Raw genomic sequence first — 13511 nt, forward strand, 5'->3', positions numbered from 1 at the left:
AGCGTGGCAAGGCCTCCAAGCTGACAGCGGTGAATTTCCTGGCTGCAGCCTCCATCACCTCGTGGGACGCAGCTGGATCAGCTGGGGAGTGCATCTGGAGAGAAGCCCAGGGGAGGGCTGGCTGGCCAGCTTGCTTCGTTTGTGGAGAAATGCCCTGCAGGTTCCAGGCGAGCGGGCCAGGATGCACAGAGGCCTTGCTGGACTGCAGACAGCCGAGCGCAGGATGATTTATGGATCTCTGCAGATGGCATGTTCCAGGCAGAGGGCTCCAGACCAGAAAAACAAGGGCCTGCTTGATCCTGGCTTAAAGGGCCAACACTGCTTTGCAGCATCCACGCTCTCTCTCTCTCTCTCTCTGCTTTGGCACGTTAACATTTTCGGGCACTGACCCCTCATTGATCGCATCCAGCTCTTTAAATCTTTAATTCACTTATTTATTGGGGCTTTTAAAGACCTCGCCTGAAAATGGCGGCTAATTAAAAAGCTCATTAGCTGGCATTTTGATTCCCTGGGCCTGGCGCACCATCGTACGGCAGGGCCCTGCTGTGCCTTTGGAGCCATGGCTGGCATTGCCTGGCCTTACCTACCCGGCTTTATGAGGTGTTCCATATTTTGGAAGATGGCTGGCCTGCCACCCTCCCACTTTCAAAGCGTGTGGGCTCTGCTTCCCACGTCAGCTTTGCAGAAAACTTAGGAGCCTCTGTTAGTGCCTAGAGATGGCACATTGGTTTATAGCAATGCATTGAACGTGGTGGGTGGGGGGATGGGGGGGGTTGCATGCTGATGGGTTGCAAACCCCTCCCCTGAGGTTTGGCCAGTGTTAGGACCATCCCAACCACTCCCTTTCCATTCTTGTCCCCCACATCTTGGAGGCTTCTCCCTGAGAATTCTGACGGAGCCAGTGCAAGGCGTCTTTAAGGGATGGTGGGCCAGTCTTGCGGTAGTGAGCATGAATGGTCCCCTTTGCTAAGCAGGGTTTGCCTTGGTTTGCATTAGGATGGGAGAGAAGATGTGAGTGCGGTCTGCTGTAAGATATTCCCCTGAGGGGATGGGGCCATTGCTCAATGGAAGCGCATCTGCTTGCATATCAAAGGTCCCAGGTTTAGCCTCTGACAGCACCTCCAGGAAGGACTGGGAAGGAGCCCTGCCTGAAACCCTGGAGAGCTGCTGCCAGTCAGTGTATGTAGACAATATGGAACTAGATGGAGCAAGGGTCTGAGGCAGCTTCCTATGTTCCTGGTGAATACTGGGCTAGATGAAACTAGTTGGACTAGGTATGAAGCAGTCCCTTTAGGGGAGGATCTATAGCTCCTTGGAAGAATATCCGCTTTGCAAGCAAAAGGTCCCAGGTTCCATCCCGGCTGGCAGCATCTTCTTCAGGGAGGGCTGGGAAAGACTCCTGCCTGAAACCTTGGAGAGCTCTGCTGTCAGTTGGTGCAGATGAGACTGTGCTAGATAGACCAAGGGCTGTTCCTTATTTTTCCCGAATGGTTTTTCAACCATTGTGATCAAGAAGGAATTTGGGGAGCGCAGGAGTTGTGCTGCTGACATGTACAGGCAAGTTTCCACCCCAGAGCCCAAGGCCATTGCGGGAGGCTGGAAACTGCCAGAAGGAAAGGGTTCAAATGTGGCAGCGCCCCAGCCCACGGCTGGCACATCTCAAAAACTTGTCATTGGTTTTCGTTTGTTCATTTCTCACACATTAAAATGACCCACCCACCACATTCCCCAAAGGGTTTCAGGCAGAAAACATTTCCCAAATAGGAAACACTCCTCCCCTCTCTCCCTCTCCCCAAACTACAGGTGACATGGCAACCCCAGACTGGAGCTTTTCACACCTTTTTCTTTTCCAAAAAGCAACTGGGGTTGGGTTGGGTGGGGGCATTAGGAACCCCCTGCATCATGGTCCCAAAGGGTTGCCAACTGTCCCTCACTACGCAGGGTGTCCCTCATTTCAGGGATGAAATTTTGGTCCCTATAGGGACAGCATTTGTCCCTCGTTTTGGTGGCTTCTTATTTTGAGAAGTTTTTGGTGGGAAAGTGGTATAACTTCAGTATGTTCTAAATAACAACAATGCTGGCATTATTCAATAGCATATAATGCCATTACATATACATCAATGATACTCAGGCTCTTGATTACCACTGCATACAACTCCGCCCCGCCCCCCGCCCCCCACTGCCACCCCCCAGCCAGCCCCCCAAACCTGTGTCCCTCATTCTGGCAATGAAATGTTGGCCACCCTGCGGAAGTTGCCCCCTTCCAAACTACTTTTAGCTGCAAAGAGGAAACGGCCCAGGCGCCACATTTGATTGTCAGTGCTGGGGGCTTCACAGTGGATCAAACGGCATCTTTTGAAATGCTGTTCAGGATCCCTAGGGAGCTCCCTCTCGCAGAGATAAAAACCAAGATAAAAGCAGGAGGTCTCCACCACTGGGGCCTTCCCTTCCCTGCCACAGAAGGCATGTGGAGAAGCAGCAGCAGCAGCAGCAAAAACCCATGTGGGAAGTGCAGCAGCAGCAGCGCCTCCGCCGTCTCTTCCCTTCCCCTCTTTCCTCCACCACCATCTGGCTGCTGTGCTGCCTTCCAACAAGCCCCCTGGCTCCCTTCCCTGCCTGGGGAGGCTCCTGTTTTTAGCTCAAGATGTGGGTCCAGAGACGCTCCGTGTGTGCCACAAAGTTAAAAAGGAAGCCATGATTACAGAGGAGCGGTTGGAGCGCGTCGGAGACAGCTTGCACACACATCTATGTACACACGGCGGAGCCAGTTGGCAGCTGCATGGCAAACCCATCTGGGAGGAAAACGCAGGGCTGATCCGCTTCCTGCTGCCCTCGGCTTTGGCTGGCCAGGAGGGCAAACCAGAATGAGACAGCCGCGCGGCCGGCCGGGCAGATTGCGCTCTGGCAGAACTTGGGGCCGCCGGCGGGGCGTTGTGTGCGGCAGGGGCCAGAACTGCTGCTGGGTTTGGGGTCTGGCATCCCCACCGAGTGGAAACTGGGGAGAATTCTAAACACCTCCTACACGCCTCCCCCCCCAGCCCGCTCATTCGAGGCGGGTGACGGGTGACATGGAGAAGATAGTCAGCTCCTCTCCGCTCCTGCGTGCCAAAACCTCTGCCATTGCCTGGCAGGAACGGACTGGAGGCTTTCAGCCCACACACGTCAGAGAGGCAGTTCTTTCCCCAGATTGCTCTGCCTGGCTGCCACAAACCGGCACCTGAATTTTAAAATGTGGGTTTTTAACGTCAGCATTGTTGTTGTTGTTGTTACTAGTAGCATAACCCTACTTTTCTAGGTGCACCCCTTCCAGATGACTGATAGGAATTGATAGCAAGAAAGCAGACACGACCCCTTCCTGTCAGCAGGTCCGACCCTAGGCTTTTGGCACCCTAAAGCTTGATTTTCACACACATACACACACAAGCGGCCGAGAAGTGCTATATTCTGGCATTGCGCAGCCAAGAACTGGGGGCCTGTGTGAATGTCCAGTGGAGGAGCTGGCCCTTCCCATAGGTCAGCAGTCACGGCAGGAGGGTCCTGAGCCCCTGGTGAAGCTGTTAATGGGGCTGCTTAGATTTTTTATCTTGAAAGCAGGACAGATCGCTTGACCTTTGACACCACTTCTCACATCTGACTTACTCATCCAAGCAGTCCTGAGCAATACATGAGCATCAAACCTCTGATCAGCCTTGTGCATCTTCTTCTTCCCCATTCACTCAGTGGAGTGCAAATAAAACACAATCCTACTGCCCCCCAGTCACCTGGGTGCAAGCCAAGAGCTGTCTTATCTGCTCACTCTGCAGGGTGCAGACAACGAAAGAAAAAGCTCTCTCAACAACCCTTGATTGTGCAAAGCAAACATCAACAATTTGTGTGCGATGCCACCAAATAAACAAGGCCCAAGGACCTAAAGAAACCGTCTTTTAAAAATAAATCACTCCATGGTTCTCATTACAGACTTCTGACCTTGCCATCTGCTTTTTTTTTTTTTAAACTCCTAGTCCAGCCAAAAGGCAGGAGCAGCTGCTGTGGAGAACAGAGGTAAGAACATAAGGACATAAGAGCAGCCCTGCTGGATCAGGCCCAAGGAAGCCCATCTAGTCCAGCATCCTGTTTCACACAGTAGCCCACCAGATGCCGCTGGAAGCCACAGGCAGGAGTTGAGGGCAAGCTCTCTCTCCTGCTGTGACTCCCCTGCAACTGGTACTCAGAAGCATCCTGCCTCTGAGGCTGGAGGTCTGGCAACTTGGTCCTAAGCGCCAGCCCACCACAGGCACAAACCACTATGGCCCATGACGACTGGTTTAGATTTCCTTACTCAATGCTTTGCAGACTGATGCAGAAGACTAGTACGCCACACATGTGTTCTGTGCATGCAGGCGGGGGGGAGAAGCCCTGTACAGACCGAAAAATAAACCCAGGAGTGGGTCCTCCCTGCCAGCCAGAGAGAAGCCATCTCGTGGGCCTTCTCTGTCGGACTGGAGACCTGATGCGTCTGCCCTTGGAAGTGGTTGTGAGTTTCCAAACAACAAAACAGTGGCGGGGAACAAGGCACGTGCCCGGCTCTCTGCAGCGCCTCCACTCTAGCTACGGAAAAACACCCACCTGACCCACACTCTGCCCCTCAGTTCCCAGTCCCTTCTGCCTCTCTGGAGCTGGCTGATTATTTTTGGCTCAGGCAGAAGGCAAAGTCGTCCCCTCCCTCCCCTCCCCGCCTGTCGAACAAGAAACTCAGCCAGCAGGAGGACTATGGTGGGAGGGGGGACTGGGACGCACACACACAGAAGATGCTTTTTAAAATGAATAGGCTACATTTGCATTTCTGTTGTAGTCATGACCGTTAAGCACCTCTCCAGCTCTGAAGGCTAAAAACCATTCTCAGATTAATTTGGAGTCTAGAGGGTTCCTTCTCTCCTCCCCCACCCACCAGCAGACTTTTCAGTTCAGGATTCTTGGTTCGGGGAAATGTGTCTTGTTCTGGGTTCAAGAAGTGCTGAGTTCCAACCCCAGATGAGCCCGAGGCACCGGATCCGGGAAGGGCCCGTATTTCAGGGGTAGAGCCTCTGCTTTGCATGCAGAAAGTGGCAGGTTCAACTCCGACAGCGTCTCCAGGTAGGGCTGGGAAGACCTCTGAACTCGGTCGCAGGAACCCGAAGAGGTGGTCATGGCTGATTGCTAGGTGGCTTCAGAAGGGGGTTAGGAGCATAAGAGCAGTTGTGCTGGATCAGGTCCAAGGACGAGCTAATCCAGCACACTGTTCCAGACATTGGCCCATGAAGTGCTTCTGGGAAACCCCACGACCAGGAGACGAAGGCGTGCCCCCTCTCCTGCTGTTGCTCCCCTGAAACTGGTATTCCTTCAGAGGCATCCTGCCTAGGAACATGGAGTTAGCCTGGAGCCATCAAGACTAGTAGCCACCAATAGCCCTGTCCTCCATGGATCCGTCTAAGCCCTGCCTGCTTAAAGCCACCCAAGCTGTGGCAGAGAATTCCACAGATCAACAATGTGCTGTGTGAAAAAGTAGATTAGATGTCTCTAGTTAGAAGGCCAGGGCTACTATAATCCATGATGGAGGTTCAGAGACAGTATCTCTCAGTACCAGTTAGTGGGTGGCCACAGTGGGGGAGACTTGTCCCCTTAGCTAAGCAGGGTCCACTCTGGTTGCATATGAATGGGAGACTTGATGTGTGAGCACCAATATTTGATATTGAAATGTGATATTCCCCTCAGGGGATGGAGCCGCTCTGGGAAGAGCAGAAGGTTCCAAGTTCCCTCCCTGGCAGCATCTCCAAGATCGGGCTGAGACTGAGACTCCTGCCTGCAACCCTGGAGAAGCCGCTGCCAGGAGCTAGATGGCCCAAGGGCCTGACTCGGTATCAGGCTCATGTTCCTAGTTCTGCTCTTCACTTGCATTTCCCCAGCAGTCTGCCTGCAGTGCTAGATACCTCACTGTGCTGTTAGAGACAGGAGCAGAGGCGCTCTCTGCACATGGCTCAGGAGCACAGCCTTTCACGGTCGCTTCGCCCCGCCTTAGCTCAGCGTGACACCCAGCAGCTCTCCCGTCGTTTCCCCCTCTCCCCGAGGAGGAGCCAGAATCCCTCCTGCCCTGCCTGGCTGGTGCTCGCTCTCCTTCCAAGCTCTCGGGGATGGCGGCGATGCTTGTTTTCTCAAGCTAATCAGAAGCACATGAGCAGCAGCGGAGTTGCCAGGCAGGGCGACAGCTGCAGGGAATTACTCACTGGGGAGGCGAACAGGAACCACCGTGGTGGGCCAGATTCTTCCTCAAACACAGTCTGGCCACGGCTCTAGGCCCTTCCGGGAGGCTGCTGAGCAATCCTGCTGGAGGAACACACACCCCCCCCCCCAGCCGCCCCGCCACCCCCTTCCTCACCCTTCCCAGCACTGACTCACTTCCCCCAGGCTTGGCAGGAGAGAGCCTCTGTGTGTGTGTGTGTGTGTGTGTGTGTGTGTGTGTGTGTGTGTGTGTGTGGACATTGGGCGGCAGCGGTGGGGGGGGGATGAGAGAAGGGGAAAGGCCGGCGGAGTGGGGTGGGGGGAGAGGTCAAGTTCTGTGGGGGCCCCAGCAGCCTGGGAGGCATCCGCTGCTCTCCACTCTGACCCCTGCAGCAGGGCCTATTCATGGCTGACCCGGGATGGGTGATGCCCCCCCCCCACCAAGAGAGACCTTGCAAAGGTCTCAGGGCTTTGGAGGGCAGAGAAGAATAGCACACATTGTAAGGCATTCAGCAAGGGACAATGCAGAAATAAAGAAGGGGGGGTGGAAGCCCCCAAGGAGAAGAGGATTATGTATCAGCCAGGCTGGGGGATGCTTGGAGGCTGGTGCCCGGGTGAATTTGACACCCACAGATCCGCAAGATCCTGGCATCGGAATTCAAGAGAAGAAGCTGCCGTGAGTCAGACCCTTGGTCCATCTAGCTCAGTATTGCCTGCACAAACTGGCAGCAGCTCCTCCAAGGTTTCAGGTGGGGGTCTTTCCCAGCCCTCCCTGGAGATGCTGCTGCCAGGGATTGAACCACCTGGGGCCTTCTGCATGCCAGGCAGACGCTCTGCCTCTAAGCTATCACCCCCATCTCCTAAGGGGGATATCTTACAGCAGACAACAGCACCCACATGTAGTCGCCCATCCAAATGGGAACCTTCTGCATGCAAAGCAGGTGCTCTAACCCTGAGCTGCGACCGCCATCCTGCAGGAGGGATGCAGCACAACCCAGATATTTGAGGAGACCTGGGCAAGGTGCTCTCAGGAGGGAGAGGGACCTTCCCATGTCAGTGGGCCCCCAACGGGCTTGGTTCTGGCAAACAGAAACCGCTGTCTGGGACAATTGGGAACTATTTGGGAACTATCAATGGCAAGGCGTTGTGCAGGGGCTGAAATGTTTCGCATTTACAGCTGATATCCCTGGCAGGCCTCCTTTCCTCTGTGGATGTATCTAATCCCCTTTTCAGGCCATCTAAGGTAGAGTCCATGCCTTTATCATGTGGCAGCGAGTTCTGCAGGTCAACTGTGCACTGGGAGAAAGGTTCACTGGCGCTTAGATTAGAGCTGTCATCGACACCCTTCTTCAAACACAGGACCAACCCTGGCCTGCAGCCTACGCTGTGGTGGGACCCCGCCTCTAACAACTGCTTGATGCCAGATGTCCATGATTTTGCCTCTAGGGGTGGCCCTGTGCAGGGGAGGGGGAGGGAGGGCTCCCCATATATTTGCAGAAGAGGGAATGATCTTGTCAAGGCCAGCTTCCCCACTCCCTGCATAATAACAAGCTTCCGCTGCCGCCTGCAAGACTATTAAAAGTGAAGGCGCCCTGTCCTTATTTGCACTTGGTGGCTCCTGGCCTCTTTGGGGTTTTTCTGTGAAACAAAAGGAAACAAATAAAGAGATGGAGATGGCAATGGGGCGGCCTTGGCTGGCTGTTGGAACTAGGATGACTCACCCAGGCGCTCTGCTTCCACAGCAGGGTTCTGTATGGCTTCTGGCAGGGCTCCTAATACAGGCCTGCAGCACAGGAGGATGCTGAATTCACCCACATCTGACCACAACACGAAACCCACCTAGGCTCAGATTGGGCCCCCCAGCCAGCCAACCCGCTGGTTAAGGCCTGGTGCTCTAGAGAGTCTAACATCCCGCACGCGATCTTAATCACCCCTTCCTTATAACCCTGTAAGATGGGGGAGGAAACCACAGCTTGATGCAAGCTCTCTTAAGGAGCCTGGGGCAGAGGCAATGTTCGAAAATGACAGGCTGGCAGCATGCATTCTCGGCAACTTCTCGTTAAGGAGTCCTTGGGGAGGGGAGCTGGTCTTGTGGCGGCGAGTGTGAATTGTCCCTTTTGCTAAGCAGGGTCTGCCCTGGTTTGTGTTTGGATGGGTGACTACATGTGAGCACTGTCAGATATTCCTCTTAGGGGATGGGGCTGCAGCTCAGCGGCAGAGCATCTGCTTTGCATGCAGAAGGGCCCAAGTTCAGTCCCTGGCAGCATCTCCAGGGAGGGCTGGGAAAGACCCCTGCCTGCAACCTTGGAGGAGCTGCTGCCAGTCAGAGCAGACAATCCTGAGCTAGGTAGACCAAGGGTAGAAGGCAGCTTCCTCTGTCTCCATGCTGCTGATCTCTGAGAAGAGCCTTGACATCAGGAGCCTGTGCCAGAGGAGTGTGTGCCTGGTCCTGTGTGGGGCCCTGCTGTTTCCTCCCTCGGGCTCATTCACAACCACCACCCACTGCCCCGGGAGACGCGCTTGGCAGGTGGGATGGCAGCGGCGGCGTTGTTCCCGCAATATGGCACTGCTGAGCAGCATGGCAGGCTTGGGAAGAGGGAACGGAAGGGGTGGGGGGGCGCACACCAAGGCTCTCCACATTCCTCTCTGCGCCTCTGGGGCTGCCTGGATACCTCAAGTCAGCTGTCAGGGGATAATCGGCGTCGAGTCCTAATTAGAAACCACCCTGGCTGGACCTGAGAGGGTGGGCTTGGCTGCTCCATCTGGCTGGGATGGCTTTTCCTCCTGCGGCAGGGAAAGGCGGACAGGGTGGCGGGAGGAAAGGGGGGGAGAGAAGACGCGACAGGAAAGCTCCGATACTCCCAGGCGCTCGGGCTGGGGGCGGGAGACAAAAATAACCAGCCCAGATCCAGAAGGCGGCATGTGACTGGGGCCGAATGCAGACAGAGGAGTCTCCTCCCTAGCGCAGAAGAATGAGGCCTGTATCTCGCCACCCCGCCCGCCCCCTCTGTCAGCCGGAGCATCCGAGATGCACAGTGGGAGATGCGGAAGGACAACGGGGACAGACAGAGGCCCCTTTGCCAGAAGTCCTTTCTAATGGTGCAGCACCGAATCTCCTCGGATTTTCCGGTGAAGGGAAAGAGAGTGTGTAGAAGTAAGAATCACCCTTGCTTCCGGGGAGGAACCCAGGTCTTATGCTTCCATGAGAGTCAGTGTTCTGGCTGTGCCTCCTGACTGCATGGATGTATTCAGCACAGCAACTCAGACAGAGATGCTCTGGGGAGCCTCCTCCCGTTGAGGGCAACGCCTGCTGATTCTCTGCCCAGGGCATGAATTAATGATCCCAGTCCCACCCACTGCTCCAGAAAGGCAGCAGAATGAGCCACCTCCGTGAAGGCAAAAGCCAAGACTGCAAATCAAGCAGAGATGTAACAAGGACACTCTGCTGAGAGATGGTCCTTGGGGCAAACAGGACAAGCCGCTGCCAGGCAGGTTAGACAATCCTGAGCGAAGATGGGCCAATGGTCTGACTTGGTATAAGGCAGCTTCCTATGTTTGTATAGCTGTAGTAGAGAAAGAGAGAGACACCGATGTGCATGGACATTAAAACTGGGTTTGCAAAGGTGGACAGCTCCTGCTTCAAAAAAGCCCCCTGAGCAGAAGCCTTCTCAGACACCACCGCATGGAGGACCCGGCACCCAACTGGGCATACACACGTTTGCTTCACAAGTGCTACTTTCCAGCTCTGACTGGCAAGACTGCAGTGCCAGGGATCTGTTTTCCGCCCTCTGCAAGGAGGAAGCTGTGCGCCTGCCCCTGTGGCTGTGCCAGGTCAGGCGTGGCCTCCTGGCTGAATCCACAGAGATGCTCTCCATGGACTTGCTGCCCGGGATCCTTGCACAGCAGGGCCCAGGGAATTCGGAGGCTGCACAAAATGTGTGTGTGTGTTGCGAGCTTGAAGAAGCTGGCGGTGGGGGTGGGGGTGGGGGGGGCAAGAGACTGGCCAGGCTGCCTGATGCTAATCTGCATGAGCAGCTGCTGCCCCCACCCCCCTGCCTCCCTTCCCCTCTGCAGGTCTTTGTACCCTGCTGCCTGGTAGTTACGTGAGGCCACTGGGGGGCGGCGGCGGCGGCGACCGCCGCCGCCGCCACCACCACTCCCGCTGCTCTTCCGCCGAGTTTAACCCAAGGTCAAGTAACAGGCTTGTGAGCTCTTGAGAGATTTAATTTTCAAAGCGCTCCCAACATCCCCTGCCCACCCCTGCCGCCTCCCTCCCTCCCCCTGCTGCCGCCACCCCCGGGATAGGCCTTGGCAGACGTCCAAGGACTGTGAGCGCCGCAAGGGTTTCGCTCTGGGGCAAGCCGCCAATCAATAGGGCTTTGCTTTCTCTTGTTCCAGCCGAGGGAGGGAAGAAAAGAAGCGCGGAGGAGGAGGAAGCGTGGGGGGGGGGGGCTGGGGACCCGGGGACCCCTCTTGGCCTTTCGCAGGCTTGGCGGTGCCTCCAGCAAAGCGTAACCTACGGTTGACACAATCATGAAGCGCGGCAAGAGGAGATGCGTCTCAACAGGGCCCTGCCCCACCCCGAGCCAGATGCGGGGAAACCCCCGGGGCGGAGGAGGCAGGGGAGGAGGGGAGCAGATCTGCATGGAGGGAAAGGGCCTTGCTTAAGAAGCCGAAGGGGTGGGGAGAGGGGCTGGGGGGGGGGTCACAGAGGACCCCTGACAAGGGTGGACATGGGGCCAGGTAGGGCAGAAGTTGGACCCAGCCCATATACAGATGGCGGGCACACTTGCACATTGCACATGGGGGGTGGGTGTGTGTCCGGACACAGCCAAACTATCGTTCCTTTGGGTTGTGAGGATGCAGCTCCCTCAGCCGATGGCCTCAGCTCTCCCACTGAGCCACGGCGGCAACACCATGGTTTGGTTAACCGTGGCTGGCTTCTTGAGCCACAGGAGAGCATTGGGTGTATTCGGGGTCACAGTCCCAGGTGAGGTCACCGTTGAGGACTCCCATGAGCCAAGCATCTCTGTGCCCCTGAACCTAGCCCAGAATCTTCTGCAGGGTGTGGAGGATTCCACCCATGCAGGCCCATCGCACAACCGTTTTGTGGTGAGGGGCCTCCTGGGGGTTGGGGAGGATTGCACAACAGCCAGAACAGGTGGCCAAATCATGACTCAAGGGCATTCAGTAATAACTGAGCCGCAGTTTGCATTGCAAGAGCTCCCAGATAGGCTGGAGGCTCAAGCTTTAGTCATGTGGCTCTCAGGACTCTCCGCCAGGGCTGGGATTTGGGGCACTCTTGGGCTAGTGCTGGGCAAAGGCATGCCGGGCATTTGTGCAAGCAGCCTCTACCTGCCTGGGTGCCCCAAATGCAGATGCTGCCGTGGGAGCCGTGGTGCTTTTGGGATCTGGGGCCCGCCCTGTCCCATGCTTAGATGCACCGTCCCCTGGAGCTGGCGCTGGCTCCCTTCCATCTCACATCCTCACAACAACCCTGTGAGGGAGATAAGGCAGAGAAAGAGAGAGAGAGAGCTCACAGCTGATTTCCAGTTGTCTGATAGTGGGAGTGGGAAACCGAATCTGGATCTGAAACTGAATCACTCCAAGCCAGACATACTAACCACCCCACTTGAGGGACTCTCAAGTTATATAGGACCCTTTTTTTGGACAGCTCCCTCCGAAGGTCTCTGGTGCGACTATTTGTGCTCCCTGAAATTCCTCTCCTGGAACCAGGAGCCTGGCTAGAGACTTACAAGATCTTGGCCCCAGGCCCACAGCCCCCACTTTTGAGAATTAAACTCAGTCACGCCCTCCCTGCCAAGAATAATTGCACATGTTCAATTATAATACAGCACATATGAAGGCAGAAGCGGCTGAGAGCTCGGTGAGGCCAGGAGCTCTCTTCCCGGCTCTGTGCAGGTGCCTCCACGGCTGCATTTCCTTCCTGGAAGAGGTCATGGAGGAGGGAGGGTGGCAGATGAGATTCGGGCTCTGAGCCATTCAGGGGGGCCCCGTGCCCCATGGGCCCCCCCCAGGAGCGCCCCTGCTTCAGGATTCGCTCCGTCCTGGGGTCTGCTCCTGGCAGCCCATTGCTGACGCGTCCCCTTCCCTTGGCACTGCAGGATGTTGCCCTGCCTGTCAGAATCCCTCTCCCTCCCCGCGCAGATGCCGCAGGGCTGTGCGAGGAGGCAGCCAGGCACCCAGGCCTGGCTCCTCGCCTGCTCCATGGCCCCAGCCTCCCTCGCTGCCTCTTGCTTCACTGCTTCCCCCTTCCCTCTCCAAATTGCCTGCAGGGGGGTTCAGGACGCCAGCAGCAGCAGCGGCGGAGAGGAAGCCTCCACCGGAGCCATGGCAGCTCTGGGCTAATTGATGTGCGCCGCTCAGGCGTGGTTGGAGCCAGGCATCGAACCGCCGTCCCCAGGGAGCCGCGGTGGCGGCAGCAGGAGCAGAAACAAACGGCGCTTCTCAGCAACAGCGCGGAGCCTCCTCGCACTCAGGCCCTCCTCGCCGCGTCCCCGCCCCGCCCGCAAATGTGTCTGGTTGCAGGCTTCTAGAGAGGCCCAGCTGCCTCGGCAGGTATGGCCTCGTTAATGAGCAATTAGCTCCCAGCCTAATTGGGCAGCGGAATGGCTAATGAGCCCAGCCTCGGCTGTCTGTGCCCTCATTATCCCGCGGCTCAGCCAGTGGTAATATTGAACTTCTGTCCTGCTTCCGTCAGGCCAACAATTGGAGAGCCAGCCGGTTGCCTGGCAGGTCAGATGCTCTGGCAGGGCTACTCCCCTCCCTTCAAAAAAGAAAGAAAGGGGGGGGGGGATGGGGGGGAAAGAGAAAATCCAACCCCCCCTTCACTTCCTTCCCAGAATCCCAGCTCAAGCCCACAGTGAAGTTTCCTAAACCGATGGTAGCTGAGGGCCAAATGAGACAAAATGCTGATTAGCCTGTGTGTCTGTTGCTAGACGCAGACAGTAGCCTCACCAGGCCCCCATCTGGATTGGGACCGAGGTGGAGGGGACGGAGTGTTTGCCTCCATCCCCACCGTGGCCCTGAGCCAGATCTTCTTCCCCCCTACCCAAAGCCCTATTTGCCATTGACTCTTCTAACATAAAATCAAGCTTGGGCCACCACTCCATTTGAGAAAGATTTACTTCTCGAGTGTAGGAGGAACACAAAAACATAGGAGGCTGCCTTAGACCGAGACAGATCTTGGTCCATCCTGCTCAGTCCTGCCTACACTGACTGGCAGCAGCTGCTCCAAGGTTTCAGGCGGGGGTCTT

General features: G+C 56.3%; 1 protein-coding gene across 3 annotated transcripts in view; it reads right to left on the minus strand.

The window, feature by feature from the left end:
- The window catches only part of SAMD11 (sterile alpha motif domain containing 11), a 250070-nt gene that overhangs the window by 217963 nt on the left and 18596 nt on the right, over positions 1 to 13511 (minus strand). The window contains exon 1 of one of the 3 annotated variants that reach the window (XM_053280814.1): positions 6240 to 6257. The exons of the other annotated variants lie outside the window; for them this stretch is intronic. The gene's annotated coding sequence lies outside the window, so the exon portion shown is untranslated. Of the gene's footprint in view, positions 1 to 6239; positions 6258 to 13511 lie in introns of those variants that run through there. 3 annotated transcript variants of the gene reach the window in all.

This window comes from Hemicordylus capensis, chromosome 16, assembly GCF_027244095.1.
Source record: "Hemicordylus capensis ecotype Gifberg chromosome 16, rHemCap1.1.pri, whole genome shotgun sequence".
NCBI lineage: Eukaryota > Metazoa > Chordata > Lepidosauria > Squamata > Cordylidae > Hemicordylus > Hemicordylus capensis.